The sequence below is a fragment of the Triticum aestivum genome, chromosome 7B (genome assembly GCF_018294505.1).
Source record: "Triticum aestivum cultivar Chinese Spring chromosome 7B, IWGSC CS RefSeq v2.1, whole genome shotgun sequence".
NCBI classification, from domain to species: Eukaryota; Viridiplantae; Streptophyta; class Magnoliopsida; order Poales; family Poaceae; genus Triticum; species Triticum aestivum.
The window spans coordinates 161,462,726-161,489,966 of record NC_057813.1 but is presented as its reverse complement, the minus strand read 5'-3'; positions in this window follow the sequence as shown (position 1 = coordinate 161,489,966).

Here is a 27,241-nt window from a genome sequence, read left to right as displayed (position 1 = left end):
CAAAGTACATAATTTGTTCTCATACAAGGATCCTATATCGGATTTCATGGCCCCGAGCCATTTGTTGGAATCTGGACCCACCATCACTTCTCCATAGCTTGTAGGTTCACTATTGTCCAACAACATGACCTGTAAGACATGGTTACCATACCACTCAGGAGTAGTATGTATCCTTGTCGACCTACGAGGTTTGATAGTAACTTGATCCAAAGCTTCACGATCACTATCATTAGCTTCCTCTTCAACTGACGTAGGTGTCACAGAAACAACTTTCTACGCTGCACTACTCACTGGTTGAAGTTAAGGTTCAACGGCCTCATCAAGTTCTATCTTCCTCCCACTCAATTCTTTTGAGAGAAACTCTTTCTCGAGAAAGGACCCGTTCTTAGCGACAAACACTTTAGCCCTCGGATCTGAGATAGAAGGTATACCCAACCAAATCTTTTGGGTATCTTATGAAGACACATTTGTCCGCTTTGGGTTTGAGCCTTTCCGGCTGAAGCCTTTTGAGATAAGCATCGCATCCCCGAACCTTAAGAAACGACAACTTAGGTATCTTGCCAAACCATAGTTCATAGGGTGTCGTCTCCATGGACTTAGATGGTGCCCTATTTAAAGTGAATGTTCTCTAATGCGTAGACCCAAAATGCTAGTGGTAGATCGGCAAGAGATATCATAGGACGCACCATATCCAATGAGGTACGATTACGATGTTCGGACACACCATTACGCTATGGTGTTCTAGGTGGCGTCAACTGTGAAACAATTTCACATTGTCTTAAGTGATTGCCAAACTCAAAACTCAGATATTCTCCCCTTTGATCAGATCATAGGAATTTAATCTTCTTGTTATGATGATTCTCAACTTCACTCTGAAATTTCTTGATTTTTTCAAATATTTCAGACTTATGATTTATTAAGTAAATATACCCATATCTACACAAATCATCGGTGAATGTGAGGAAATAATGATATCCACCGCGTGCGTCGACACTCTCGGACCGCACACATCAGTATGTATGATTTCAAACAAGTCACTTGCCCGTTCCATTGTACCAGAAAATAGGGTTTTAGTCATCTTGCCCATAAGGCATGGTACACATGTGTCAATTGATTAAAAATCAAGTGACTCCAAAATTCCATTAGCATGGAGTGTCTTCATGCGCTTTACACCAATATGACTTAAGCAACATTGCGACAAGTATGTGGTACTATCATTATTAACTCCCCATCTTTTGGCATCAATATTATGAACAAGTGTATCACTACAATTGAAATTCAATCAACCATTCACATTGGGTGCATGACCATGGAAGGTATTATTCATGTAAATAGAATAACCATTATTCTCTTACTTAAATGAATAACCGCATTACGATAAACATGATCTCATCATGTTCATGCTCAATGCAGGCACCAAATAACATTTATCTAGGTTTAACACTAATCCTGAAGGTAGAGGGTGAGGGAGTCCTGGACTAAGGGGTCCTCGGGCGTCCGGGCTATATGATATGGGCCGGACTGATGGGCCATAAAGATACAAGATAGAAGAACCTTCCCATGTCCGGATGGGACTCTCCTTTGCGTAGATGGCAAGCTTGGCATTCGGATTATTTACTTTCCTTCTTCTGTAACAGACTCTGTACAACCCTAGATCCCTCTAGTGTCTATATAAACCGGAGGGTTTAGTCCGTAGGGCAAGATCACAATCATACAGGCTAGACATCTAGGGTTTAGCCACAACGATCTCGAGGTAGATCAACTATTGTAACCCCTATATTCATCATAGTTAATCAAGCAGGAAGTAGGGTATTACCTCCATTAAGAGGTCCCAAAGCTGGGTAAACATTGTGTCCCCCACCTTCTTGTTACCTTCGATCCTCAGATGCACAATTTGGGACCCCCTACCCGAGATCTGCCGGTTTTTACACCAACATTGGCGCTTTCATTGAGAGTTCCACTGTGTCGTCACCAGAAGGCTCGATGGCTTCATCAATCAACCACAACAACTCCGTCCTGAGGGAGACTTTTCTCCCCAGCCAAATCTTTGTATTAGTCAACTTCGCACTGTGTGCCAATTCGATTGGTCACCTGGAGGAGGTCGACAGCTACGCCCCTGGTCATCAGATCAGGCTCGGAAATCTAAACTACGTCGCTAATATCCGAGGAGACTTGATCTTCCAAGGGTTCGCGACCTCAATCGCAGTTCCGGCCCTAGATCCGGTACTCCTCACCGAGTCCGAAAACGAGATCTTAGAGTCCGCCAGGCTCTGTGCGGCCATAGAGCTCAACACCGGAGACGTGGAGGGGATCGTTTCGCCTGCCGGCCCGGAATCACTCATGTCCCCCTCTATCCTCACCAAGCCAGACTCAACCCCGTGCACCAGCTCCGAACTCTCGAGGTCTGTGTTATACGAGCCCGGCCAGGGAACTCTTGGCCCGCCCCGCTCCACAGATTCTCGCTTCCTTGTCCATACCTCACCCTTAAATGAGGCTCTGGACCTAATGCGATCTCTCGCCATTACGGAAGAATCGCTGTCGAACTATGCCCATCCCGTACTAGGGGCTGAGAGCAGGGAATTTTACTTCCCACCCACCACCCACTTCATAGCCACTGTCGAGGACCTAACCGACATGCTTGATTACGCTTTCGAAGACATCGACGGCATGGACGAGATGCCGGAGAAGAGCAAGGCTAGAACCCGCCGTTCACCGGACGCTGGATGGTCACTTCTTCGTGTGACGTATATATGGTGGACACACCAAAGAGAACGACATAATGGCAAGAAGATTCTAGAAGTTGAACCAGCTAAAGCACCCATGAAGCATCAACGTCAGCCGCGCCGATCAAAATCGCATCGTGAAAAAGACAACAATACAGGCATCGGAGACAACAATACTCCGGATAACACCAAAGACCAAGAAGCCCCTATCAATCGAACATCCGAACAGGATGATTGGGAAGAGGGGCAAGTCAACCCCGATGATCCTATCAGGGACGAGGGCTCGAAGGATAGTAACTACTTGCCGACCTCCGAAGAGGACGAGAGCCTGGGGGATGAGGACTTCATCATACCATAGGACCCCTCGAACAAGAGCGCTTCAAGCGCCAGCTTATCGCCATAGCAATAAGCCTGAAAAAGAAGCGGCAACAACAGCAAGCCGATCAGGACTTACTCAATGACAGATGGACTAATGTCCTGGCAGCCGAGGAATATGGCCTCGAGCGCCCAACTATAAGTTACCCAAAGTCCAGGTTGCTCTCCCAATTCGACGAGGAGGTCCCGGAGCCTATACCGATAGCACGTAACGCAGCTGATGGACCTGACCGGCCACCTCGTGGTTGGAACAGAGCGGCAACTCACGCCGAACACCAACCTGCGCCATCTCGCCCTAGAGGCAGAGAAACAGCGGCCGCGGGATGCACGCACGACCTGCGACAGGACTTGGACAATAGAGCTGGTCATACTCACTACAAAAAAAATACACTTCTGTGATGATACGTGTTTGTCACAGTAGGTTGCAGTTTTTGTCATGTATGTACATCCATGACAAATTTATGACGGAATCGAGATAGTCATACCTGTGCTGTCGTAGAAGTGTTCGATGACATTACCAAAATTATCGTCACGGAAGTGTCCACTTCCATGACGATAAATCGCGCGTCACAAAAGTGCTTTCGTCAAGGGTGACCGACATGTGGCATCCACCGTAATGGAACGTTGTTAAGCTATCGGGTCGGGTTTTGGATCCGATAACCCGTTAACAGCCCTGACCAATGGGGATTTTCCACGTGTAAAATCATCATTGACTGGAGGAAACACGTGTCGACTCATTGTTGGTACAGATGCCATCCACTCATTGGACAGAAGGCGCATATGATATGTCAACACGTGGCAAGGCCCAACAGAGGCCCATTCCTGTGAAAAGGCCGACCCATTTGACTTGGTCAAAAGGTGACGGGCCGGCCCATGGAAAGCCTGTTAACGGCCTGTTTCCATATAGCCCATTTACAGCCCGCTAACCCAAAGCCCATTACTCCCTATCCGAATTAGGCCCAGTAGCGTCATCTGGGCCATCCAATATGATTCCAGCCCGTTTTCACTTCTGGCCCATGTATGGCCCATGACGTCTTTCGGCCCATACGAGGCCCTATGTAACTCTTGGCCTATTAACGGCCCGTGGTGAAACTGGCCCGCGATGAACAGTGTATTACTTTAGACCCATTAACGGCCCGTGGTGAAACTGGCCCGTAATGAATAGTGTATCGCTTTATACCCATTAAGGGCCCGTTATTCAGTTGGGCCGTTTACAACCCATGTTATCTTTCGGCCTTATCAGAGCCCATTTATTCTTGGGCTTATTTGCAGCATTCGGTTACTTACGGCCCGTTACTGTCATTTTCTGCTTGTGGGCCAAATTCAGCCCGTCGTTACAGTCAGCCCGTTTGTGGTCCGTTAGTCTGTTGGGCCATTTTCATAGCATCACCAAATACGGCCTATTAACGGCCCGTTATGGTCAGCCAATAAAATGTACGATTTCCATTATAGGCCCGTCTATGGCCCATTAAAGGCTAGTACAAGACCCATAAATGAGTCAGCGGCCCATGGATTCTACGTGACGTAGAAGGCCCATGGATCCTGCGAGACGTAGAAGGCCCATGGACACTGCAAGACGTAGAAGGCCCATGGATCCTGCGAGACGTAGAAGGCCCATGGATCCTACGAGACGTAGAAGGCCCATGGTCGGGCGAGTTGGCCCCCGTTTGAATGATATATCATATTCCAAGAATTATCCTACTCAATACTATCACCTCTAAAAAGCATACACTATACAACAAAGAGATCAAGGCATAGAAAGGTACAATAATCCTACACTATACAATAAAGAAATTACAGCCGATTATACCCACTGGGCATTATGGTACGGCACAGGTGATAATAAAGCATACACAAACAGCAAATTGCATACACTGGGCAAATACGGCTCATACATCATGGACGCGTATCAACTTAACTCTATTTGAACTATAATCTCTTCAGAAAATAGGATTGGCTGGATTCAGATAGCACAAATTTCAGTCTGCAAAATCTCCAATTCCTTCATGGTTACCTCGGTGTCTTGTTTCATTTTTTGACTCCTGCATCTAATACCTGCATGTCCAGTCTCAACTTGTTGATTATACGTTGACAAACATGTACACGTTGTCTTGCCACCTCTAGTTGATGCTCGAGAACATCAGCACATTCCAATTCCAATCCATAATCATTTGGTAACGGCCATGCCGCACTGCTCGCAGATTTTTGTGTTGATGTCACTTCATCCTGAAATGTTTCTGTAAGTACACATGACTAGGGCAAAAATATAGTTACAACAGTGAAGCGAACAAGACACTATTTTGTACTACATGGCAAAACAGGACTAACAATAATGTTACACGTCACTTTCACAAAAAAATGTTACACGTCATGAAGGATAAGCAGGTGATATTTTAAAAATTATAAAAAAGATAGTCTGTGCAGCCTGCATACAGAAATCCCTCTTAGCTCACCAGAGGAGCATGATGTTGGGGCCCAATCAAAAACACAGACAAGTTACAAATTTAGACATCACGTTGCATATAAGTAAGAAAGCAGTTGGCCATTCTGTACCTCAATTAAAGTCTTAGGGAGCATAATGAATAGTAGAGGGTTTCATACAAACATACTACGACAGGCAAAACTATGCAATCATTAGCATAGTATAAACTAGATTGTGAGCCTCATGCAATAATAGTTGGTTAATATACTTCAAAGCTTCAGGCACACTTCGGCAGAGTAATTAAATGGTAAGGCCTTTAATTATGTCAACTAATAGTGATACAAGTACCGAACATCAGGCATAATTATTTGGGCATCTCATTAAGTGAGGACAAATAAAGCAATTGAAAAGAGAAAATTAACTATGCCTGAAACAAACAAGGAATTGAACTGTTGAGTTGCATACAGTGACTTACCTTAGCAGGTTGAAGAGGCTCAGCGCAGCTCCTACTTCTCTTGCAAGGCTCCTTCCTAACATCTTGTACTTGGAAATCCTCAATCTTATCTTCATTCCACCCCCTTTGCAAGGTGACACAAACTAGTTACTCGTCTCCTTGGAAGATAAATATGCATACTTTCCAGTTTGTGAACACAAAATGATGAGATTATAAGAAAACAACACCACATAATGAAACATGCCGCATCTCTTGCACTTGCACACAATGAAATGAGCATTTACTATGTCTGCACTATGTAAAAACTAGGCATACCTTCGAACTGGATCTCCAGGTACTCTTGGAGAGCCTACTGTAGTGTACAACCAAACCTTTATTCACCTATGAGTTAGACAAGGCCCCACTACAGCACCCCTTAGTGTTTAAATCGTTGACAAGCTCTGTTAGAGTGTAAGGTCAAGAACAACAAGTAATCAAAGCAAACAATCCTAGTATGGGTGGCTGATGCAAACAAGCAATTGAACAGATGTGTGAGCAAATCTTACATATCAAGAAAAGAAGCAAAGAAGGAGGCTTAAAGACCATCACTTGACTGACCAGATTTAAGGGGCATTTAAACATCATGTGCAACGTATGAACTAACATAAACATTGCATATTCCAGATTCTACAATGGAATGCACATGTATTAGGTTATGCCATGTATGATGATGCCTAAATGTATAGATAGCAGGCAGGAGTGATTCATCATTGCACGCACAATTGAATTGCAGGTTAAGGGCCAGTTCGATTCCGCCTTTTCAGGGTATATTGTCAAAATAAGCCATAAAAGATGTAAAGAAGTCATTTTTGAGTTATGGGCTTGGGCTTAACTAATTTCGCTTTGGAGGGGGGTGTTTCGGGTAGAACCTCACTAAAAATTGAAGGGAAGGTGAATGATGAGTTGCTACAAGCTGCTCCTGCTGCTGCTATATGATGAATTGCTATGAGCTGCTCCTGCTGCTGCTATATGATGAATTGCTATGAGCTTCTCGTGCTGCTGCTATATGATGAATTGCAGACTGTTGCTGCTGTATGATGAGTTGCTATGAGCTGCTGCTGCTGCTGCTATATGATGAGTTGCTACAAGCAGCTCATGCTACTGCTATATGATGAATTGCTATGAGCTGCTCCTGCTGCTGCTATATGATGAATTGCTATGAGTTGTTGCTGGTATATGATGAATTGCAGACTGCTGCTGCTGTATGATGAGTTGCTATGAGCTGCTGCTGCTATATGATGCTTTCAGGTGGTGGTGCTATATGATAATAACCAGCCACTTGGACCATCGAATTTCCACAAATAATTGTTCTTCATTTAAATGTGGGTCATGCGTTCTTCGTTTAAATTAGGCAATGGGATCTCTATGGAAAACAGTGACCAAATTAGATTGTGCCAAGTAGATGGTATCTTTGTATTTTCATTTTGAGCAAATAGTGATGGTCTGTTTTCCTATCATATTAATTACTGCACTGGGTTCAATTTGTGATGTTTGCAAGTCAAATTAATTTCCATATGTGTAGCAAAATGAAAAATATATGTAATGCAATTGTTCACACATGAACACGTCACATGTACCCTCGACGCTGGGGGTGATGCACTGCAGCTCACGTCGAAGGACACCCGACCGACAGCGCGATACGCAAGACAGTCGACGGGCGCTTTTGCAGACCCGAAACCCCACACCCCCGGGAGGGACCCCGTCAGTGAGTGTGGCGGCTATGGGCTGCCCTAGGTCGATTCGCTCGCCCCTAGAGCCTCGAGATTCGCAGCTCTCAAACATGAAGAACAGCGAAGAACGAGAGAGAAAAACGGTGGAGAGATAAAACGTAGATGAAAAGTAGTATATTGATTTGTTCGATTGTGTGTTGTTCAATCGGCCGTCACCCCCAACATATATAAGAGGCGGCTGGACTTCCCGTACAAGTAAAGGATTCGTCTAGACTTTCCTTACAAGAAAAAGTACATCAATTCACGTCCTAGAGTCCTAGTTCTATTCCAACTCGGATTCAGTCTAAATCTGGCCCAAACTCTGTCTTCCTTGTTGCGCGGGCCGCCGATCTTGCATATGATCTCCGATCAAGACGGCCCAAATATCAAACTTGTGCGCCTCGATGATACGAACAACTCTCATGTTGATTATGTTTTGAAATAAGGCCATCTTGAATACTACTCGAGGTCATCTTTACCTTCCAGTCGGACTCGGTCTTGCAGTAGACTGGATTATCCGAGTCTCATAGTGAACTTGTAGGCCATATACTATCTCTGATGATGATGACTCCAAAACCAAAGTTTACCGTCTTGATGATATGCATAACTTTTGTATTGAACACTTCTTCATCCGAGGTCATCTTGATAAACTTTCAGGCATATGTTCAGTTTCACTCAGATTCGAGCTCATCCACTCGGATATTAGAGACTTTCACTTGGACCATCCGACTGGACTTTTTCACTCGGAAAACAATCTTTCACTCGGATGACTATGTTTTCACTCGGAAAGCAATATCTTACTTGATCGGCAAGTTTTCGTTCTGATGGTAATCTTTTCACTCGGAATATTTTCATCTCAAGGACAATTTCACTCGAATTACTATATTTTTATTCGAATAATAATAAGTTCATTCGGTCAGCAAACTTCCACTCGACTGGTAATTTTCACTCGACCATAAATTTTCACTCGGATGATAAGCTTTTTATCAATCGGTAAATTTTTACTCGAAAGTTAAGCTTTCACTCGACCGGTAAGTTTTCACTCAGACGGCAAGCTTTTCACTCGACCGAAAACATAGCCTGATCTTGATTTGTCTTCTCAGGTCCCATATGACCTCGGATTGAGATGAATTAGATATGAAAATCGATCGGCTCGACAAGACAAAACTTTCTCGTGTTGAAGTTTTTCCGATTCAAGGACTTCTTAAGGGGCGAATTGCTCGCGCGACCCATTAGACAGGGTGTCTGGTACTCCGCGCCATATTTCCATCCAGCTTCGGTCTGCAGTGTATTGCCTCTAATTTTTGAATATGAACTCGGATTGAGATGACTTATATATCAAAATCGATTGCCTCGACGAGACGAAGACAATTCCTTTAGAGTACTCCTTCATCCGAGGTCATGTTGAAGGCATGATAGGCCGAAAACCACTCGGAATATTGAATTCTGCCACTCGGAATATAATTTCGGCCCCTAAGATGGAGTCGGACGATGATAACCTAAACATCAAAGTTGTTCCAATCGGTGATGTGAAACTTTTCATGCAAAAAACCCTTTCACTCGAAGCCATCTCATTTTCTTTTACTCTGTGCCAAAATCAGATGTCAACACATGCCCCCCTGTTTTTCGGCAAAGCTTGCACGCCGAAAAATAATATGCACGGTGTTTGTTCTAAGGACGATGTCAACAATCCATGGGACATTTATTTTCTTAGGGCGATAATTATGTATTGGCCATGTTTGTGCTAAGGGCGATAATCATATATCGGCCCTTGCCTACTTAGGCTTCTTGCCACACACTCGGGTGGTATTTCTTCAAGTATTTGCCATTGAGAGCTCTAGGTAACACCGTCCCTTGTACAGATTCCACCAAATAAGAGTTTCCGAGAACTACTCTTGTAATTCTAAAAGGACCTTCCCAACTCGGAGACCACTTCCCGAATTTTCTATCTCTTGAACCAATCGGCAGAATCACTTTCCAGACGAGATCACCAACTTGAAAATTCTTCAACTTAACTTTCTTATTGTAAGCTCTTGCAACCCTCAACTTGTCTCTCTCTATGGACTTCAAAGCAACCAAACCTTTATCGGCAACTTCATCAATATTTTCCATCATCAAGTTATAAAAGTCTACTGCCGATAAATAATTTTGTTCGCCTATTCTCAGAGCATTCAAATTTACTTCCACTGGTAAAACGGCCTCTTGACCATATACTAGCTCATATGGAGTTACCTTCGTAGCACCATGCCTTGAAATTCTATGTGCCCATAAAGCTTCAGACAACAACTCATGCCATCTCCTCGGATTATCCTCAAGCTTCTTCTTGATGAGCTTGATTAAAATTTTATTGCTAGACTCAGCTTGTCCATTAGCTTGGGCATAATACGGAGAGGAATCGAGCAACTTTATGTTATAAGATTCGGCAAACTCTCAGACTTGGTGTGACATGAAAGATGAACCTTGATCCATAGTTAACGTTGGAGGAACACCGAATCTATGAATAATGTGCTCGGTTATGAATTGAATTACCTCCGTATGTGTCATGTTCTTGAGAGGTACTGCTTCAGACCATTTAGTGAAGTAATCAGTTGCCACCAATACGAACCGATGCCCTTTTGAGGAAGACGGGTGAATTTGTCCAATGAAATCTAAACCCCAACCTCTGAAAGGCCACGGTTTGATAATAGGATGTAACATAGCAGCAGGAGCCAATTGAATATCACCAACTTTTGACAAGCTTCACATCCTTTATAATATCTGAAGCAATCATTAATCATAGTCGGCCAATAAAACCCAGCACGTCGCAATAACCATTTCATCTTGGGAGCCGACTGGTGAGTGCCACAAATACCTTCATGTACTTCTCCCATAGCAACTCTTGCCTGGTCCTCATCCAAACACTTTAGAAAAACATCATCGACTATTCGGCGATAAAGACCATCATCTCTCATTGTATACTTGAAAGCCATATGCCGAACAGCCCTATCCACCCTTTCATTCGGATTGCACAAGTAATCAACAATGGGCTTCCTCCAGTCAGAATTGTCACCTACACTAGATTTTTTGTTAATGGCCGAATCAGTAGGTTTAGGCCCGGCCTCTCCCATATCGGCAAGACAAGACATCGGTCTTTGAGAGATATGAAACATGCCATGATCAACATGATATCCAGATGCTTGTTGTGCCAGATCATTTACTTTCCAATTGTCATGCCTAGATATATGAGCAATGCTAAAAGAATCCAAAGTAGAAATTATATCTAGACATTTATCGAGGTAAACATTAAGTGATTCGTCCAAACACTGAAAGACTTTGGATACTTGCTGCACCACTAGTAACGAATCACCATAAGCCTCAATATGTGTAACACCTATAGCAAGCAACATCTCTAGGCCGAATAACAATGCTTCATATTCGGCTTGATTGTTTGTGCAAATATATTCTAAGCGGCATGAGGCTTCAAAAACAGCACCATGAGGAGATATATAAACAATACCAACACCTTGGCCATTGCTACAAACTGAACCATCAAAGTATAATCTCGATGGCACTAATGAAACAAGGTTCATATTAACATCATGCTTGTCATTAATCCGATGTTCAACAATGAAATTAGCAACAATTTGGCCTTTCATGGATTTTAGAGATTCATAAGCCAAATCATATTCAATCAAAGCATAAGCCCACTTGCCAATTCTACCACTAAGAATTGGCCTATGCAACATGTACTTAATGACATCAGTTTGACAAGCTACTACACAAGCACTCGGCACTAGGTAATGTATCAATTTTGTGCAAGCATAATATAAGCATAGACATAGTTTTTCAATAAATGTATACCTTGTCTCGGCGTCCAATAAGCGTCTGCTTAAATATGTAATGGCATGCTCTTTTCCTTCGGTATCTTGAGTCAAAACAGCACCAATAACACCTTCCTCTACTGCGATATAAAGCTTAAAAGGCTCTCTATGCTTGGGTGCTTTCATCACCGGAAGAGTGCACAAATAATTCTTGATCATATCAAAGGCTTCTTGCTGTTTTGCCCCCCAAGTGAAATCAACATCATTCTTTAACCGAAGGATAGGAGTAAATGCATCAACTTTCCCTGACAGATTAGCTATGAACCTTCTCAAATAATTGACCTTGCCAAGGAACTTTTGCATATCTCTCTTGCATGTTGGAGCCTCCACTTTCTGTATGGCCTCTATCTTTTTGGGATCGATTTCGATGCCATCTTCATGAATAATGAAACCCAAAAATTTGCCAGCTGACACGCCGAATGCACACTTCAAAGGATTTATCTTGAGTCCATACTTTTTCATTCTTTCAAAAGCTAAACGCAAATCGGCCAAGTGAGATTCAAAAGCATCCGATTTGACAACAATATCATCAATATAAACTTCAAGTATGATACCGAGTAAATCATGAAAAATCAAATTCATAGCCCTTTGATATGTGGCTCCAGTATTTTTTTATCCAAATGTCATCACTCCACTCGAATAAACCAAGGAAACCAGGACATCGGAAAGCAGTTTTGTACATGTCCTCTTCGGCCATAAAAATTTGATTGTATCCGGCATTACCATCTAGAAAGCTAATAACCTTATGTCCAGAAGCATCATTAATAAGCATATCGGCTATTGCATGGGATACTCATCTTTGGGTGTAGCCCTATTCAAATCTCTGAAGTCAATGCACACCCTTAACTTGCCGGATCCCTTCTTCTCCACTTGGACAATGTTAGAAATCCACTCGGCATACCTGCAAGGTCGAATGAAATTAGCTTCAAGCAGTCAAACGATCTCTTCCTTGATCCGGTCATATGTTTTCGGATTAAACTTTCTGGCCGACTGTTTATAAGGTCTAAAACCGGCCTTTATAGGCAACTGATGCTCCACTAGCTCTCGGCTCAACCCTGGCATCTCATGATATTCCCATGCAAAGCAACAAACATATTCTTTCAATAGCTCGATTAATTTAACCTTACAATCGGCTTTCAAATTTTTGTTTATAAATGTCGGTCGAGTGACTGAACCATCTCCAATATCTATCTCTTCTAATGGATCCGCCGATGTAAAACCTTGTCCAAGTTTATCCATGTCATCCAACTCCTCTATAGACTCATACATATCATCCTCACTGGACCGATATTTTACAAGACGTTTTTGTAACCACTCGGAATTAGGATCCATTTAAACATATCATACCTTGGAGCCGATTGCATTCAGTCGGCTTTAAAGACACGGGCACAAAACCATTCTTGGTCGCGCTGAGAAAATCAAACTCTGATAAGTCACGTCCCGTCAAGCAAGTAGCATTGGGATGTTGCCAATCCACCGATGCATCGGCCAAAGCAACACAGGCCGAGTTATCCGCATGAATGACTTCCACTTCATCATCAACCCACTGAATCAAAAACTGGTGCATAGTGGATGGCACGCATTGGTTTGCATGAACCCAATCACGGCCTAGTATAACGTTGTAGTTACCTTGAACCTCAGCGACAAAGAATGCAGTAGCCAAAGTTTTGCTTCCGACTGTAAGCTCCACATACATTACACCTTTGGCTTCAGTTTTCTCTTTGCCTTCAAACCCGTTGAGCACCATATTGGTCTTGATCAATTCTTCATCAGGCAAACCCAATTTCTTGAAGACCGAATAGGGCATAAGATTTACCACAGCACCTCCATCCACAAGCATCCGAGTGAGCGGCGACCCATTGATATGACCTCTGAGATATAACGGTTTCAGATGCGTTACTGGTTCTTTTGGCTTCTCGAATATTGCATTTTTAGGGCCAAAATCTAGCTGAGCCACCTCCCCTTCCTCATCTACAGCACGAAACTCAGCAGGTAAGTAATACACCATATTGATATCCATACCTTCATGAACCGGCGTAGACTCATAGTCCAACATATCAACCTCTTCTTCAAGTGGATCGACCGATTCTGAAATCTGGCCGAGTGAAGGAGAAGTAAGAAGTGTCGCAGACGATGTAATAGCTGTCACATCGTCCTCCTTGGGTGGTGTAGGCACTTCTGTGATAGATGTAGAAGCTGATGTATATTGTATTTGTTTTGGCCTCCACACTTGTTTTGCTAGAACCATGGGCCGAGTGTCATTGAACAACTTATCCCTTTGCTTCTCGGCCTCCTGCTCTGCCATCTCTTGACTCCTTAACCTCTGTAGTTTCCTCTTCTGTGTCTTTGTTAGCCCTGGAGGACACCACTTTGGTCGAGTGTATTTAGCATCTCTCACCTATACTTGGCTGGTGCTTGCTTCATGGTCATTAGCCGAGTGTTTTGGCGCGATAATAAGTATTGGCTCAGTCGAGGGGTTATGCACAGTTGGCTGCTGTATGGGGAATGTTCCGGCGCCCAAGACAAGTGAGTCGGCATCCATTTTCCCCTTGCCTTTTCCCAACTCAACTACTGTAGCATCTAGTGATTTAACACACCATTCTTTTCGACTTTCCAGATGCATGAAATTTCCACTCGGGCGCACCTTTTTACTCTGATGGAATCCACTCGGATGGATGTCATTCGGATGGAATCCACTTGGATGGAATTCAGTCGGATGGAATCTACTTGGCCACATTTTTTTCACTTGGATAGCTTCCACCTGGGTGCATTATTACACTAGGATATTTTCCACTCGGTCGCATATTTTGACCAGCCGACTGATAGTCACCGATGTTCAGTCGGCCATTATATGAGTAATCAAGTCGATTCCACACAGATTGCCTCTACTCTTCTGAAAACTACGCCCTTGGTCCACTCGGCTTCACATACTGACTGAACATATCATCTGATGGTGACCTTGGTCGTTTCAAGTATGATGGCCGGTTAGAGATGGAACCAGCCGACTGATTAGCATATTTGGACAACAACATATCAAAAGTTGGCTTGATCCGCTTGCGTTGCACTTTAGCTTCATTCATCTTCCATTTGCCAACTTCTGGACTCTTGGGCTTCACAAATTTAACTCGAGTGTCCTGCTGCACCTGTGTTTGCCCGCCGAGCGTAGGATTCTTGATGGTGATCTTGATCACTTCCTTGCCATCGGGTTGCTTATCAAGCACAACATGTCTTCCCAAGACCTTGTCGCCCTCCTTGTCTTTCCTGGGCTCACCAACAATGACATTAGCTTTATTAGCAGATTCGGCTACCTCCGACCGGATGAGCAGCTTCTTCCCTTCTAAATCCATGGTGTTCATTAGAAAGGGCTGTTTATCAACTTGCATCTCAGAAAAGTTCAATCGTCTATCATTAATGGCCGATTGTATCTATCGTCAAAAAACATTGCAATCGTTAGTAGCATGACAAAAAGAATTATGATACTTGCAATAAGCACGCTGTTTCAGCTCTTCAAACGGCGGTAAGCTATGAGATATTCTAATAATCTATCACACTTAGCAATGTTAAAAGTAAACTTCATCTCTTCATCATGATTCTTATGAATCGTTTTCAGATCATTGCAAGTAAAGGGTTTGGCCTTAGATGGCCAAACAAATTCAGTAGCAAAAACATCACCCTCACCGTCCGAGTGATCACTATCATATTCCACCACATTCATCTTTGGACGATCGGCTTTGTATCTATGCACTTCTTTGAGATCTTTGCTTCGGCTTTCCTGAGCCAAAGCCCTTTGTAAGACTTGGTTAATATTTAAGAACTCATAGCCTTCTAGCTTTTCTCTAATGGGAGTTCTCAAACCACTCAGCACTAGGTCTACCAAGTCTCTCTCGGTTATCACCAAACTAAAACATCGGTTTTTCGTTTCTCTGAATCTCTTGACGTAATCGGAGACCGATTCATCATGCTTCTGTTTAACCGATGTTAGATGTGACAACTTGAGTTCATTGTCGCCGCTGTAAAAGTGATCATGAAATTTCTGCTCTAGCTGCGACCAAACTCGAATGGAACCATGTGGTAAAGAAGAAAACCATGAAAATGCGGTACCAGTTAATGATAAAGGAAATAAACGCACTTTCAACTCATTTAGTGAGCCTGCTTCACCTAATTGTGCCAAGTATTGACTAACATGCTCCCATGTGGTTTTTGTGCCCTCTCCATTGAACTTAACAAAATCTGGAATTTTATATCCTGGAGGGCACTGGATGGCATCAAAGTACTCGGGGTACGGCTTTTGGTAAATCCGATTCCGAGGTAACTCAACCCCAAAATTCTCTCGAAGCATCTTAGCCATCTCCTCTCTAAGATTAGCTAGACCATCATCCATAGTGGATGATGAAACTTGTGGCTGTGGAATAGGTGGAGTAGGACTACTAGTTGTAGGTAGGAACTATGGCATGTATGTCGACCCATAATTTGCTAGCGGTTGAGTGGTTGTAGCTGTAGGTGAGGTTGGGTTCGGCGTTGCCACCGAACCTGGCATGCTCATAATAGGATTAATGGGTGGAGCCACAATCTGATTTGTTTGGGTAGGATAATAAGCCATCGACACGGGAGGCACCGATGCAATAGGTAAATCCAGATTAGGGTTTTGCACACTAGCAGCTACACCATCATTACCACTAGTCGATTGAGATGTATTCTTCTGAGCATTAGTATTTTCTATGAAAGTTTGATAGACTAGATTGTTACCATCAGCAATACGACTTCCAATCTCAGCCCACTGCTCAGGAGAAAAGGTAGTACTCACAGAAGGTTTAACCTGCTCGGCTTCAAGAGGAGGGAACTTGATTCCTACAATCGGAGTGATGTTGCCTTGGTGATCCTTCTTGAACTTTGCATGGAACTCCTGCAAATCCTTCTCTTCGCGCGCCTTCTTGTACTCCTCATAGACTTGGCGATGATCGGCCAATATCTCATCAAGACTAGGCTTAATGATGTTATCGGCGTCTACCTCAGATGGCTTGGGAAGATCAGACATGGTGGATGATGATGATTGATCTTCGTTCCCCAGCGGAGTCGCCAAAAAGTGTGTTGACACACGAACACGTCACGTGTACCCTCGACGCCGGGGGTGATGCATGGCAACTCACGTCGAAGGAGACCCGGCCGACAGCGCGATACACAAGACAGTCGACGGGCGCTTTTGCAGACCCGAAACCCCACACCCCCGGGAGGGACTCCGTCAGGGAGTGCGGCAGCTATGGGCTTCCCTAGGTCGATTTGCTCGCTCCTAGAGCCTCGAGATTCGCATCTCTCAAACACGAAGAACAGCAAAGAACGAGAGAGAAAAACGGTGGAGAGATAAAACGTAGATGAAAAAGTAGTATATTGATTTGTTCGATTGTGTGTTGTTCAATTGGCCGTCACCCGCAACATATATAAGAGGCGGCTAGACTTCCCGTACAAGTAAAGGATTCGTCTAGGCTTTCCTTACAAGAAAAATTACATCAATTGACGTCCTAGAGTCCTAGTTCTATTCCAACTCGGATTCAGTCTAAATCTGGCCCAAACTCTGTCTTCCTTCTTGCGCGGGCCGCGAGCTTGCATATGATCTCCAATCAAGACGGCCCAAATATGAAACTTGTGCGCCTCAATGATACGAACAACTCTCATGTTGATTACTTTTTCAAATAAGGCCATCTTGAATACTCCTCGAGGTCATCTTTACCTTCCAGTCGGACTCGGTCTTGCAATAGACTGGATTATCCGAGTCTCGTAGTGAACTTATAGGCCATATACTATCTCTGATGATGATGACTCCAAAAGCAAAATTTACTGTCTTGATGATACGCATAACTTCTGTATCGAACACTTCTTCATCCGAGGACATCTTGATAAACATTCGGGCACATGTTCAGTTTCACTCGGATTCGAGCTCATCCACTCGGATATTAGAGACTTTCACTTGGACCATCCGACTGGACTTTTTCACTCGGAAAACAATCTTTCACTCGGATGACTATGTTTTCACTTGGAAAGCAATATCTTACTTGATCGGCAAGTTTTCGTTCCGATGGTAATCTTTTCACTCGGAATATTTTCATCTCAAGGACAATTTCACTCGGATGACTATATTTTTATTCGGATAATAATAAGTTCATCCGGTCAGCAAACGTCCACTCGATCGGTAATTTACACTCGACCGTAAATTTTCACTCGGATGATAAGATTTTTATCGATCGGTAAGTTTTTACTCGAAAGTTAAGCTTTCACTCGACCGGTAAGTTTTCACTCGGACGGCAAGCTTTTCACTCGACCGAAAACATAGCCTGATCTTGATTTGTCTTCTCAGGTCCCATACGACCTCAGATTGAGATAAATTATATATGAAAATCTATCAGCTCTACGAGACGAAACTTCCTCATGTTGAAGTTTTTCCGATTCAAGTACTTCTTAAGGGCCGAATTGCTCGCGCGACCCATCAGACAGGGTGTCTGGTACTCCGCGCCATATTTCCATCCAGCTTCGGTCTGTAGTGTATTGCCTCTAACTTTTGCATATGAACTCGGATTGATATGATTTATATATAAAAATTGATTGCCTCGACGAGACGAAGACAATTCCTTTAGAGTACTCCTTCATCCGAGGTCGTCTTGAAGGCATGATCGGCCAAAAACTACTCGGAATATTGAATTCTGCCACTCGGAATATAATTTCGACCACTAAGATGGAGTCGGACGATGATAACCTAAACATCGAAGTTGTTCCAATCGCTGATGTGAAACTTTTCATGCTAAAAACCATTTCACTCGAAGCCATCTCATTTTCTTTTACGCCGTGCCAAAATCTGATGTCAACAGTAATCTAGACTTTCCACTGATCATACCAAAGATAAGCTGAAAACGCAATGAAAAGAACTGGTTGGCGTATTACATGGAGCTTATATTCACAGGTGCTTATTTTCTTAGGATAACTCGTAATAACTGTCCCTTAGAAACTTGGCCAATAGAACTGGCATACAAATAACATGTCACGATGATTGCAATTTAGGAGTGACGTACCATAGCACACTGTATAGGCTCACCGCTGCCTTTCCTTTTTTGCGATGTTCCATGAAATTGCCACATACATAATCTACTTTTTCATTGTGTAACCCTATCTGCAAGTTGACACGGCTAATTTCAGAAATCTCTACATGATACTACATTGCATATCCCTTGCGCATATTTAAACCACCAATTAACGATTGTGTGCATACCATAAACTAGCCATGACTCTGTATGCTGGACTGGCAGGCACTCTAAGGGAGCCTAATGTAGTGCACTGGAATTCCTACATGCCACCTACGATTTTGTGTAATGTACTGCCCCTGTTCCTAAATATATGTCTTTGTAGAGATTCCAGTATGGACCACATACAGATGTATATAGATGCATTTTCGAGTGTAGATTCACTCATTTTGCTCCGTATGTAGCCTATAGTGGAATCTCTAGAAAGACTTATATTTAGGAACGGAGGTACGAGGTAGTATCATGTATGACATCTACATATCTAATTTAGTAGCCAGCAGTAGAAATCATTGTCTGCACAAAGGGATTACTGGTCGAAAATCCTAGCAAAGCACGCTGGCAGGTACAGAACAATACAAGAGAGAGAGACGCGCTTACAAGATCATAGCAATGCCTCAGTCCAAGATCTTGGTTGGCCAAGCTGTCAGATCCAGAAGAAACATCGTCCTTGTAGTTTTTTCCAGCTGCATAACAGGTAACGGTGACCGGTTAGTATATGTGAAGTCGATCGGGCAGATGATGTTGGACGGGTTTAAAGGTGATAAGTACCTAGGCCGTGGCGGGTGCTTGGCATCTCCCCAGACGGTGGGAATCAGATTAGAAATGTCGAGGGTGATGATGCTGCGCTGGCTGTCGGGGTCCGGTAAGGAGATCTAGAACCATCGAGTAGGGTGTTTGTGGAGCGGCTCTGGTAGGGTGGACTATGGTGTGGGCGAAGCGGATCTGTGGCCGTGGATGAGGGCATAGGTGAAGCTGCTCCGGTGGTTGGGTTAAGGATGGTGTCAACGACGCGGATCTGCGACCCTGGACGGGGCGTCAGAAGCTGCTTCGATGATTGGGTTAAGGATGGTGTCGACTATGCGGATCTGCGGCCGTGTACGGGGCGTCAGAAGTTGCTCCGGTGGTTGGGTTGAGGGTAGTGTCGACGATGCGGATCTGCGGCCGTGGATGGGGCGTCAGAAGCTGCTCCGGTAGGTTGGATGAGGGTGCGAGGAAGCGGATCTGAGGCCGTGGACTTGTGAGTTGGCAAAGCGGCCCCGATAGGGTTGAGAATGGTATAGGCGAAGCTACTCCGGTAGGGTTGACGCTGGTGTCGGTGAAGCGGCTCCGGTAGGGTTGAGGAAGGTGTCGGCGAAGCGCCTCCGGTAGGGTTGAGGAAGGTGTCGGCGAAGAGGATCAGAGGCCGTCGACGGGGGCATTGGTGGGGCGGATCCGGGGGGTGTGGACGAAGCGTCTCCGGTGGGGAGTACGAATGAGCCGCTGCAGATGCGCGACGGTTGACAAGAGTACCGGCGAAGCAGATCCGGTGCCGTGGACAAGGCCGTCACTGAATGGGTTGTGGTACAGTGGTGGATGAGCAGTCTACTTGTTTCTAGGGAAGGTGGGAGGGGTAGATGCGGCCGCAGAAGCAGATCCGGCGAGGTGGACGCCATTGGCAGTGAATGGGCTATGGTACGCCGGTGGATGAGCATTCTAGGGTTTCGAGAGGGGAGGGGAGAAAGGGCGATGAAGTATGGACGGCGTGATGTAAGATGCTCTGGTGCTGTGGAGTTAGTCGTTTTTGCGGGAGGAGGGGAGAGGAAATGGGGGTGGCGTGTAGTGGGGGGAACCGGAAGTTACCAAAGCAGCCCCGACCTATCATGTAGATGAGGGCGGTATTGTAACTGTTGGTCTCCGTGCACCAAGGACAAAAGGGGGATTTCGCATGCTAAAGACTAAGGTGGCGGAAATTTTAGAAGGAGGCGGGAGATCTTGCCGCCCGCGGGATCGTTCATATCCAGTTTCAACTAATTTTGGACCGTTCTAGCGGGAAGGTCATGCTAGACTGCGTACACGGGGCACGCGTCAGCAGTTAATAACTGGTGTGAAGTCCACCACAGAAAAAAAGACAATAACTCGGGATGATGCGCCGATAACTTGGACGTTCACACGAGCGTGGCCAATCGTACGGGTGTAGTGGCGCGTTCACAAAAAAAGGGATCAAACGCTCAGCCTATGTATTTCGCGTGTAAATAGATAATTTAGTGCCATTGGTTATTTACTTTAAACATAATACACTGACGTGTTAGTGTAGAGGCGCACAAAAAGAAATGGATATTGTTGTTAGCTACTTAAAAGTGTTACCTCATATGATTACATAGCCTCCATTTCATAAATTGCGTAACCATTGAATTCATATATGAATATTACATATATATATTACTTCAAAATAGAAACATAAATCATCCAAGACTAATGAATTTGAATGCAAGAGTAACAATGGTGCATGTGCATGATAGCTGCATTGGTTGTTTGAAGAAACATCACTATAACTTTGGCATGTACAACTGAAAAATGTTTGTTTAAATAGAAAAAAAATGTGATATGTGAGTGTCCAATCTTTATAGCGTTGAATCGATATTGTACCTTTGGCCACGATACGAAGTAGATATTGACTTATGTTCAAGCGATGCACGTCCAAGGTCGCTAGATAGTGATAGGTGAATGAATTGTGCAATCTCTCTCACACGCATACATATCTCATTTCCCTGTGGGCATCGGAATCACACACGCGCACTTCGTGTATTTCTCTTCCTCCGTCAGGGTTAAATTCATCTTTCTACCCCGTCCTACAAGTCTCTCACACAGAAACACACACGCTCTCTATGTCTAACACGCCCACCCCTTTAATTCCGCCCACCCACAACCACTAATGTCTCAAAGTATAATAATGTCTCTCACACATATGCTATCTACCTATCCCTTAATATAGCTAGATATGTGTCACACAAAGTCCTTCTCCCTACTAGCAAGATGCCCATGTGCGTTGCACGGAACATCAAGATGCATTTGTATGAGAAGTTTATCTTGTGGGGGAAAATCATGACTGAGGGAATGCCTTATTTGCAAATGCGGAGAGGGGTGTGGGCATCTTTTTGCAAAATTGCCTTATTTTCCTTCATGTCCGTTGGATATAAATCGGATGGCCGATATTGCAGGATGGCAGGAACACCATCATCACCAACTCTGTTTTTTTATAAGAGTAGAGATATGTGAGTGTCACTGCCCCCCTCCCCCCCACACACACACTTCCCAACTCCGAAGGAGTAGGGTGACACCTCGATCTTGATACTAATCTATCGACTGGCTTCTCTCTCAAACATACACACACACACTACCCAGCACCGAAGGAGTAGGGTGACACCTCGATCTTGATACTAATCTATCGACTGGATTCTCTCTCAAACATACACACACACACACACACACACACACTACCCGGCACATAAGGAGTAGGGTGGCACATCGATCTTGATAATAATCTATAGACTCCTCTTTCAAACACACACACACACACACACACACACACACTCGCTAGTTGTGCCTTTGTGCCTACTGCGCACACTCTCAATGCATCTTTCTCTCCCCCCCAGCAATGACAGCAGAAGGGTGACAACTCGATCTAATCATAATCTGTCAATTGGTTTCTCTCTCAAACATTGTGTCTCGATGCCTCGCTCGGTAGCCCCCTCTATATGTAGACTTCTCACGCGCGCACAACTGTAGTGACGATGACGCTGAACCCAGTGTGCCTTGTTTTTACCGGCCTCATGTGATAGTTTTCACCCTGTTTTTTGTTAATTAACAAGGCAACCTTTTCTTTGTTACTACTCCCTCCGTTCCAAAATAGATGACTCAACTTTGTACTAACTTTAGTATAAAGTTGGGTCATCTAATTTGGAACGGAGGGAGTACTAGTGAATCTGAAATCATTCGGGGTAGACATAAAACATATCACTTCAACCCAATTATGGCAGCAACTACTTTAAAAGAAATTAGCTAGCTGCCTGTGCATTGCACGGAACATCAAGATGCATTTGTATGAGTAGTTTATCTTGTGAGAGAAAAGGCTGAACGAGGGAAGGCCTTATTTGCGAACGTGGATAGACGTGTGGGTATATTTTTGCAAAATTACCATAGTTTCTTTCCTATCCGTTATATATAAATCCGACGACCTATATTGCAGGATGGCACGCACACCATCATCACTAACTCTGTTTTCTACTCCCTCCGTCCGAAAATACTTGTCATCAAAATGGATAAAAATAGATGTATCTAAAACTAAAATACGTCTAGATACATTTCATTTTATCCATTTTGATGAAAAGTATTTCCGGACGGAGGGACTATTTGTCTTTTTAGAGATTTCAACAAGTGACTATGACCGGACCTTACCAACATACCCAAAAAAGTAGTCCATAATTTTGATATTACCCTCTTTTCTTGGCGGTGCAGTGCCATCTGGATACCTCATAAATAAATCAAGGACAAATCTGACCCCTTCCTGAAAAGACATATGTAGCAAAATGAGTGAATCTACACTCTAAAATATGTCTACATACACATCTGTATGTGGTAGACCATTTGAAATCTGAAAAGACAAATATTTAGGAACGAATAGAGTATATATAAGAGTAGACATGGAGATATATCTCCAGCATGGTCTACCACAAAAATGTGCTGGGCTGGTTAGCGCCGGATGCTCGCAACGCGATGACATGAGTTTGAATTCTGTCTTTTAACTTTAGATTTGTATATTATATATTACTCTACTTATTTACTCCCTCCGTTCCTAAGTATTTGTGTTTCTAAAAATTTCAACAAGTGACTACATACGGAACAAAATGAGTGAATCTACACTCTAAAATATGTCTATATACATCTGTATGTAGTAGTCCATTTGAAATCTCTAAAAAGACAAATATTTAGGAACGGAGGGAGTAATATATACTTTTTTCGCTACTGTACTGACAGTGGAACCCACAGAGTACTTAGAATATTAAGGATGGACTTGTTTCTTTTTAACTTTCTGTACGAAGCTGTAGCCACCCTGCAAGTCACGTGTACACTGTACATGCAATTAACTTTTTCTAGAGGGACAATCATACAGGCAATTAACTCAAATGGATGTCACTCTATTATTTCCAGCATAAAGAGCATCTCCAACGACAGCCAGCAAATTTCCTCCCACTTCCTTCCGCAGAGGACGATATCAAACGCCAGCGGCATACATTTTTACAACTCTAACCAACCAGATGAAATTCGTGCAAACACGGACTGATTTCATATAAGCATGAAGGATTTCATATAAAAAAGCCGGATCTTCATATAAACATGATGGATTTCATTACATTTACATGAACTAAGAGGTGCCAATCCGTCTCTCTTGTATAATTAATACTCCCACCGTCCAGAAATACTTGTCCTAGAAATGGATATATCTAGACTTATTTTAGTTCTAAATGGCCGCCCGCTGATCCCTTTATCTTCCTCATGTCCGTCAGACACTTGCGGGGTCGATGAAGGTCCTGGAAGAGACAAAGTAGCGAAGAAACCACCTGAATCCACGGTCGTCGCCTCGGCGGTGGCCTTCATGGGTCCCAAGTGGCGGCGGCCTCCCGTGTTCTACTTCTCCTCGATGATGGCGGCAGACAGGGAGAAGCTGGCCACCGACTGGTCGCTCTCCACGCACCCGGCTTCTGTCTCTGCCTGCAAGGCGCTGCCGCAGGCACGGGAGGCGCGCCCACAGAGACGGGAGGCGCGGCCACCGCAGACACTGGTGGTGCGGTACGACGCGGCAGCGACGGCGCCCGTACCGGCATGCTCGCCGTCGTGCCGGCTTGGAGCAACTCACCACTCCTCATCGAGCTGAACTGGAGCGGCGAGTTGCTGAACCACGCGCCTGCTTGGGGCGGCAACTGGCTCCGTCGGGCCAAGCGAGGTTGGTGAAGCACCAAGTGGCCTCGCCCGTATTCAGAGGGCTCGGCGGGCCACCCAGCCGGGTAATATGCCGGAGAACGGCTCATCGGAAGCCATCGGAAGGGTGGAGAAAATGGTGAAGGAGGAGATGGGGGAGCAGCGGAGGGGTGCGATTCTTGCCCGCTGTCTGTCTGGCCTCGTGTAAATAGAGGGCGGACGGTAGGAGCTTGGCCGGCGTCTGGCCTCGTTTAAACTGAGGGCGGACGGGAGGAGCTCGGCCGGTGTTGCGTTTAATTCCGGCCCGCTCATGAACGGACGTGTGGCCGGAGTAGGATTCTCGATTTGCATGCGGGTTTAACGGAGGGGTTTAATGGAGGAGCCGGGCGTGCAGCGGGCGCCGCAGTACTACTCGATTTGACAGCATCAATGAGCCGTCAAATCACAAAGGCCCTCGCCTCTCGTGAAACCGACCGAGCTAGACTGCCCCGCCATCTAGCCTTTTAAAAAATGTATATACTCCACTTTTGTACAGTAGTAGTATCGATGTATCGCGCCATGGATCAAAACTTGAAATTAAAAAATGGTGGTACATATAGAGAGCGCTCGTGAACTATGCGTCATACATGACAATAAATAAAGTACTACATGATACTTATATGATACATGGTGCAGGAGTACTAAGTATTATTAATACAGTTTTGCTAGAACTCATCTAGATGAGATATAATTTGGTCTCATTCATATTTTATAGCCATTGGATGTGATGCTATAAGATGCGTGTGTGCTGACGTGGGTTGTATTTGTTCTTGTGCAACGAACTGACCACTGCATGTCATGTTTGATAGTCTCAAGTCATTAAAAGCATACAAGCCCCACATCTCTTATTGGTTGATTCCTCTATTTATGTCAAAAAATAAGAAACAACGTGAGAGTTAATGCACCATGCCTATGTGTTAGACTAGCCACAATGGTGAGTAACATACACTAGTAACATACACATATCCCTAGACTATGTTACTACTACCTTCATAGTAGTAACATAAGTGTGGTAACATGCAAAGCTTCATTTATTAGGTTATAGACTCATATTGCATTGGGACATGTGATGTTACAGTAACTAGCTAAGTTATTAGGCTAGTCGTAATGGCGAGTACCATATACTAGTATCATGCATATGATACTAGTGTATGATACTACATCCGTAGTGGATGGTATCATAAGTTAGTATCATAGCTAACTTCATTTATTGCCATGCATGACACATAGTAGCACACCATTTAATATAATACGGTATCATGATATGATATTCAACTCTCTCTTTCTTCATTCAATTCTATGCCACCTCATCAAATTTGCCTAGTTGGCATGCATGATATACTACCTATGATACTACTATTACGACCAGCCTTATAACTACCTCTCTCCTCATTAACACACTGCCACATAAGCAAATTTGCTGAGTTGGACTCGATGTTACTGCTGAAGTTACTCCCACGGTGGCTAGTCTTACTAGTAGTATTTTGTTTTCGTAAGATGACTTATAATACTCACCTAGACGGAGGGAGTATTCGATTTGATAGCGGGCGGGGCAGTTCCCGATACGCCTTTAATGAAGACGAGGGAGGGAGTAGCGGTTCCCAATATGTTGAACGGCCAATGCATCCTCCTTCAATTAATGCATGAGGGAAGTAATGGGAGGAGGTCCTGGAAAAGAGGCTGCACGATGTGAATGCAACGCAGTTTGCCCTCATTGCCCTCATATAAGGGCGCCCCTCCTCCATTCCAATGCATCTACCACATCGTACGCACCTACACTAAGCACAAAAGAACTCGCTCCAGACCGATGGCGGCGATGCGCGTGAGCGGCCAGCGGCTGCGCCAGATGGTCCACAACGCCGGCCTGCGGCATGGCGGCGAGGATCATCTCCAGACGGTGTTGGAGACCGGCTGATGGATGGCCGCCGTCGATGCCAACTACGACTCTCAATTGGACCAGATGATCGTTGCCACCAGCAACAAATTCACCGTCATCAAGAAGCTCGTGGACGACATCGCCGTACTCCTCCAGCCCACGCGCCCGGGCTCCTCATTGCCTGCCACCCTAATCGGCCTCCATGGTCGGAACCTCTTTCAAGCACTGGTGGCCCTGCGACTGCCCGCCGACGGCACAAAGAATGTCCACCTGGAGGTCGCGCTCGCCGCAAGGCGCCTCGCCCTGCAAAGAATTCTTCGACCTACACATCCACGCGTACGAGCAAATAGTGTACATAGGTATCTACAAGGCCAGTGAGGACGCTACGATGTTGGCCTTCCTCAACCGGCTGGAAGCCTTGGATGCCTTTGTTGAGAAGAACCTCGACCTCGCCACAAAAGCCGCCGCTCCTTAGCCGCCGGACGGTGGCCCGGCGCACTAAGTTAAGGAGGAGGAGGTCGTACGTTCGTGGATCCATCTTTCTTCTTGCCTTCTGTAACCACCACTGCGATCGCATCATCGTGGCCTTAATTCTTATTGTGCTGTTGCATTCTCGTTCCAGTCAATACCGACATGTGCGATCCCTTTGCTTAATTATATGCATCATTGTAACTAGTACTCCATACGTCAATTTGTAAGTTGTGCTTACCTTTTCCATCAAC